This window comes from Macrobrachium nipponense, chromosome 11 (assembly GCF_015104395.2).
Source record: "Macrobrachium nipponense isolate FS-2020 chromosome 11, ASM1510439v2, whole genome shotgun sequence".
Lineage (NCBI taxonomy): Eukaryota > Metazoa > Arthropoda > Malacostraca > Decapoda > Palaemonidae > Macrobrachium > Macrobrachium nipponense.
The window spans coordinates 17,972,843-17,980,565 of NC_061087.1; positions in this window are offsets into that span (position 1 = coordinate 17,972,843).

Consider the following 7,723-nt stretch of genomic DNA (forward strand, 5'->3'; position numbering starts at 1 on the left):
ATTCGCAAGCAACTTTCGCCTTTAAAGTATCCTGACCATATAATTGAGAAAGCTATTCACAAAGCAAACGTACTTTTCTACCGACCCCCTAAAGACAAGACCAGAGATACACCCAACAATAAAATAAAAATTCCCCACCTGGACACGATTAAGAGAGTAACCCACCCCCTCGGAAAATCTAACCCTTTTGTATTTACTTACCCAAACACCTTAGCCAAATCCCTGATTAACGTCCAACAAAAGACATCTCCCAAGGACTCGGGTATATGAAATCCCATGCCAGGACTGTGACCAATCTTACATCGGATTTACAGGTAAATCACTTCCCCAGAGATTAACACAACACAAATGGTCAGTTAGGTATGGACAACAGGTCTCGGCTATTTTCAATCATATAAATGAACATAACCATAGAATAAACTGGAATTTGTCACGTGTAATTTATAGCAGCAACTGCCGGTACAAGAGTCAAATGATGGAATCGGCCTTAATAAAGAGAGGCAGGTAATGAACATCTCAAAAGGAGCATGGATTTCAGATACGATCGACAAGGTTTTCATTCAACCAACACTTAAGAAGATTAAAGGAAGATTATCAGCGGGGGTGACCTAAATTGGCTTGCCTGTGGATGGACCTCTTGTATAAATACCACCTTTTCTGTAAACTTTTCTCATTCATCTACCTGAAAAGGGAGACAGCAGTCTCTGAAATATAGAACTTTTTTTCTCTATATCTGGTGTTTTTATGGGCTCCTTTTATTAGATGTATATATATATATATATATATATATATACATATATATATATATATATATATATATGTGTGTGTGTGTGTGTGTGTGTGTGTGTGTGTGTGTGTATGTATGCATATTTACATACATACATACACATATATATCATATATATATATATATATATATATATATATATATATATATATATATATATTACTGTACCAGAGTTTTATTAACGTCAGAATTCGTTAATCCCTACAGTTTTTCATATTTCCTCTCTTTGCCTCTTAAGAGGCATATCAGTTTCCTTCAGAGCTGTATTAAGCAAAGTAATAAAACTCCCCTCCCTCCAACCCCCACGTGGGTAATTCATCTCCATACTGGTGTATGTGTGTATCTGGATCATCCCTGTTGGCACTCCATCCCTCACTGAATTTGTTAACGCCTTCGGTTTTATAACATGGCACTTTCCCTCCTCTTCCCTTCAACCGGAAACCATCTCGTCTGTCTCTTTCCCTTTTATCATATTTTCTGTCTTTGCACCATCTTTTCACTTCACTGGAAATCATATGGTTTTCCCATTTAGTTTAGCATCATTCTATCTCATTTTCCCCACTGCATCTCCCATACTCTTTCATGGAGATCATCTCGGGTTTCCTCTCTCTCTCTCTCTCTCTCTCTCTCTCTCTCTCTCTCTCTCTCTTTTAATAATTCCATCTCATTTTCCTTTTCGGCCCCCTTTGCATCTGCCACCATTCGTCAAGTTCTTGATTTGCCTGTCGCTATAAATCTGAGAGATTTATTCCTCAACTCTGTTGCAACCTCAGGGGACTATCGGATAGTGGGTGGGAGGGAGGTGCCTGGTTGGGTGCGTGGGAGGGGGGGGGGGGGATCCTTGTGGTGGTGGGGCTAAAAGGAAGCTAATGATGGCAAAAACACGGGAAGAGAAATATCACAGGATTATTTCAAATGAAAAATATACAAAGAATATGATTCAGGGCCTAAGTGTTTTTCTGAAGACAGATCGTCCTGGAATTCTTTCTCCACAACTGTCAACATTGACATGAATGACTAAGAAGTCGAGTGGCGAGAGAAGATACGAAAGTCATTATGATTCCAGTCTTGTGTGAATTAGCTTCGTCTTAACTCACGCAATTTGAAGTGGAGATATGAGAGAGAGACTAATGAGTCTTAAAATGAAGCATTTCCACTGAATAATGCGAGGCAGATGAATACACTAGGAGAGGAAGCAATGGGGGCGGGGGCGGTTGAAAACAAGAGATTGAATAATATGAAAGATAAGAAAATACTTATGTAATTATAATAGACAGGTGTGTATGAATTCTATGCTAGTCCAATATATCTGTTTCTACCACTTGTCTGTAATGGGAAATTAGTTCACATTTCACTTATGCTTAGAAAATATAGCTTGTTAACTAGGTTATTTACACAATATATATGTATATATATATATATATATTGCAAAGATTAATTCTACATAAAAGTTTACAATATTAATCAAGAGATATTGTAGATATTTATTTTAAATAAACATTTACAATATTAATTCAGAAATATTTACAATATCAATTAAGAAATATTGTAGATATTTATTTTTGAGCAAATATTTACCAATATCATTAATTCCAAATCTTGTCAGTTACTGTATTTAGAAATTACATAAATAACTACGCCCAGAAGGCATGTTATTAAAAAGAAAACAAAAATATGTATCATTTTTATTCATTATTAATAAAACCTATTTACATTGCTATTTGGTCTATCTTCCAAATGTTTGCAGCTATGTAACAATGTAACGCTACAATCATTGCATGACTATCGCAAATTATATTTTCTGGAATTTCAATGTATTATGGCATAAAAATAAAATTCTCCACTGTCTGAAAATGTGAAAAATGGAAAACTGTCTTACAAAATATGAAACGCATAAATAATACCAACCGAATATACCTCAACTGGCCACTGATTTTTTCCAGCAGCTCTTGCTCATTCAAACGACCCCACTTGGAAATCATGTCCTTTGTTAGACTGGAGCCATTTTTCACGTTTATCCTCTACCCACTAATTGCAATGGCTAACGAGGAGAGGGAAATGGCTAATGACAATGAACATGCCCACAGAGCAGACTTCATTACCATAATACTTTGCTTGAAGTAATGACCTTCCGTTCTGCTTACCCAGGTTATACGCTTTCGTTCCTCCCTCTTCATTTCGCATCAGGCTGATATATGTATATGTATATGTATATGTATATATATATATACATATATATATATATATATATATATATATATATATATATATCATATATATATATATAATATATATATCACACATATATACACATGCACATCTCATGTACGAATAAAAACATCCTGACTATCCAACTCCTTCAGCAGAGACAAAACTAAATGACAAGAAGGTTTGCAGAGACAGAAGTCGCCTTTGCTGCATCATGACTTTCGTATTATATGCGCAAGAATTATATCTAGCCAGTAGATAATCCGAGCCATAATGTTGCAGCTAGTGCAACTTCCTATCATCAACTTCTTCGTGATCTTTGAAGGATGTGAGAAGCGTCAATAACCTTTTCCACACTCCAGACCTCGAGCGTTTAAAACAGATACTAAAAAGTGTAAAACGTCCCAGCTTCATTAAAGTTCCCTTAATTATTTTTCCTCACTCTTTCTGGCTCATTTAACAGGGAATCTTTTTTTTCGCACCTTGCATAACTACTTGTGATACTCGTTTCAAGCTTGAAAAATATTGCGCAGTACCACCTCACGTTTCGTCATTTTCTAAAGTAAGTTTAGTGAAGAATTTCCAATTTTTTTTAAAAGCGTCATCATCTCTCACGGGGTGAATGCTCCGTAGTGGCACTTAAACTTCTTTTTCAAGTTGCGTCACTATTAAAAGTTGTAGGTAAATAACCGATGGAGAGCATGTCTGAGCACTGGGGAGTCAGGCAAAAATCGAAAATACGTTTTATCACTGTGGTAAATCTAAGTTACAGTTAAACAAACATCAAATCAGAGTTTATACGTCAACCACTAGAGGTAACGTTCGAGATAAAAATTAAATGAAAACTGGCTGACTACACAGTCATCTCTATAGTGAAAAGCCTGAGAGTTACTCAAAAGTACAATCACCTCTAGTCTTTTTTTTTTATGTGAAGAGAACTAGAAGAAAAGTGACTTTTTTTGTGTGCAGATAAAAGCAACTTTTCAGAAACCTAAATTGTGGCAGGTAACGCACGAGGTTGAAAATAGAGTATGGAAAAGCTCATTATTTTCATTTACCTAGAATTCTCTTATTCTCTTCAGTATTTGCGCTCATCATAAGTATCAGATTGCCAAATTAAAAACTACACAGGGGAGGAATAAAAAAAAGTTTCTAAATAATTATGGGATGCAAAAAAAAAGGCAATAGTATTGTGAAAGGCAGCATTCTAAATCAAATATTGAACGTCTGAAAGTTTCATGTGGGTCATTTTTTTTAGATTTTTTTTTATTGATGAAGGAAGCAGACCAAACAAAGGTTTTTGAAAAGAATAACGTCTGTTGAACTGATTTTACACAAAATTTCTTAAATTTTTACCACTCTCTTTCCTTCAAGGCTAACATCTGACAAAAGTTAGCCAATATTTACAAAATGGATACTTTTTTAATTTTTATTCATTCATGTGGAAGTTTAACAGGGTGTGCTAATTCCGTAGACTTTCCCAGTCGGTAGATTATTAACTAAAATCTCGAAGTAGTTCTCGAGTGGTTGAGCATCTTTTTAGAAGGGTTCTAAGCGTATCGACGTTTCAGTAACCTTTTCGGCTATCTTCCTAAATGGGGTCGGATGGTTCTGGTTAGAATGGCTCAGTAGTCGGCATAATAAAGGGTCCCAAGTGGCTCGTCAGAGGGAAGCTGAGTGATGTAGTGAGATCGGAGCCTTCTCCCTGACGTTGAAGTTGTCCGCGTATACGGACGTTGGAGAGAGGGTGGTACAGGGAGGGTTGCTCAAGTCGGATGGAGAATCCTGATTGGTCCACTAGCTCGGCTCAGGCGTGCCAGCGGGCGGTATTCTACTTACCACCGGCGGGAGGAGAAATGTTACCTGGTTGGTATTAGGACTAGGTCTTTCCCTTCCGATGTGTAGAGACTCCAAGAGGCGAAGGCGGCGATGATCTGTTGCACTGTCGAGGACTTTATTGTTGGGAATTATATTACTTCTTTCTATTTTAACATCATTAACTTTCTTGGCATTATTATGTTTGGCGCTGAATTCTCATCATGGCCTTGATAACAGAACCTATTATTATTATTATTATTTTATTATTATTATTATTATTATTATTATTATTATTATTAGGGAAAAACAAAAACTCTATCACGAGAGTATATATAATGTTCTAAAGGGTCCACAATAATAAAAAGTGTAAAAAGTCCGTGTATAATTTTGAAGACTTTACAGAAAGCTTTCGAACCCTTCCCTCTGGCCCATTAACGAGCTAACGACCGTTAAATTTACCTCTGTACTTGTCGTAACTTATTGTTCATTTGAACTGAAGATGAACCCAGGGAAGGGTTCGAAAGCTTTCTGTAAAGTCTTCAAAATTATCACGGACTTTTTACACTTTGTATTATTGTGGACCCTTTAGAACATTATTATTATTATTATTATTATTATTATTATTATTATTATTAATTATTATTATTATTATTATTATTATTATTATTATTATTATTATTATTATTGAAAATAATGGCAGAATTTACAGAATTTCTTGTAAACAAAATTCTCTCTATTCTTCTAATGAGTTGTTTTTCTATTTCAGTGAGCCAGAAAAAAACAAGTCATTAGAAGAATTGAGAGAATTTTGTATAAAATCAATTTTGTAAATTCTCCCCTTATTTTCAATAAAACATGTTTGAAAGAAGGTCTGTTCCCAGCATATTATTATTATTATTATTATTATTATTATTATTTTATTATTATTATTATTATTATTATTATGCTTGAAAATGAGCTCGCATGCTTACTGAAGAAGATACAGAGTATGAAACTACTTAACAAGTTATCGTATAAATGAACGTAAAAATGTAACAAAGAGACACAGACCTATATCATCAACTTATATCTATATAAGATGACCATAAATACAGTATGACAAAATACTTCAACAAAAGCCCAATCATTCCTCCACCTTTAAAACCAATGCACTTAAAAGTTCGTCCCAAAAGTATATTTTTCTTTGGAAGGGCGGGGGGCGGCCGGGGGCGGCCGGGGGGAGTACGACCACGAGAACGACCAACTCGAAGCTTTTCCAGAATCCAGTGACCGTGAGAAAGAAATAAATAGCTTGTTACCCTCCCGAGTGGATGTTTCTTTTGGGGGGTGGTGAGTGTGTCTTTCTTCCGGGTATGCGATGTCTTATTTCTACTTAGGCTATTCGTTTTCGTGTCTTACTACGACCCATTGCCACTTGCAGATGGTGAACACTACGTTCCTACCTCCTCTTTAATCCGAACTGTCTATCGGCGTTTCTTCTTCTTCTTCTTCTTCTTCTTTTTTAATTAGGAAATGTCTTATGCAGACCAATTGAAGCTTGATGGGCACTGTATATATTATTGCTTTTTATTGTAGCATTTTCATATATGTTTATTTTGCTCTTTTCATTCATTGGAAATTACTTGTGGATACAGTTGCTAGCATGAATCGTAACACAGATATCTAACAGTCAGAAAAGGTACTGTGTTACCAGAAGCCTTAAAGGAGTTATAATAATTAAATTTAAGGACAATGAGCTTTCAATGTTTTCGAAACAAAAAAAAAAATTCTTGAGGAAACAGAAATAAGCATAATTTTCAATGTGCTTTTGCAAAACAAATCCCTTGTAATTAGTAATCCCCATAATAACTTTATCAAAAATATTCATTATTATAATATAATATAATATAATATTATATAATCCAAGTATGAAAATAAAACACGGCGTGAAAATGGATTCTAAATCAACAGAAAAAAGCAAAAACTCCTACTTCCAAATAAAAAAAACGGCGTAGCGACTCAACGGATTTTTCCTAGTCAAGTGAAACTCATTAAAACGGGAAAAATCGAGAAGCCTTTTTCTTTATTCGTGCACCTTCCTCATACCTGTGTATTCGCTAATTAAATTTCTGCACTGGCTCACTTCCCACGCCTGAGTAACTACCTGGGACGCGGAAGAGGAATTCATAATCAAGACATCTCCGGCCTGTATTCATGCATGGTGCCTCAGACCACCAGTAAATACAATTCTCTCTGTCTCTCTCTGTCTACACACACACACACACACACACACACACACACACACACACACACATATAATATATATTATATATATATATATATATAATGACACATATAATTTGTGTGAATATATATATATATATATATATATATATATATATTATATATATATAGTATGTATATATATCATATATATATATATATACATACATATATCTACATATACATATATGTATAGATATATAGTATATATATACGTATACTATATATACATATATACTTATACATATATATATATACTATATTATATATATATATATATATATATATATATATATATATGTATATATATATGTATGTGTATAGATATATATATATATACATATATATATATATACATACATATATTACATATACAATATATGTATATATATATATACGTATATATATATACATATATTTATACATATATATATACTATATGTATAATATATATATATAATATATATATATTAATGTTTTTGAAGGCCTTTTCACAAAATATTAAACTGCTAAATTACAGAGAGCGGTATATATATATATATATGTCAATATCGTCCACAGGAGAAAAGAGAATTAAAGACTCTAGTAGCTCGATAATTTCGCCTTCCACCAGGCCTCTTCAAGAGCTTTATTTTAACTAAACAGAAT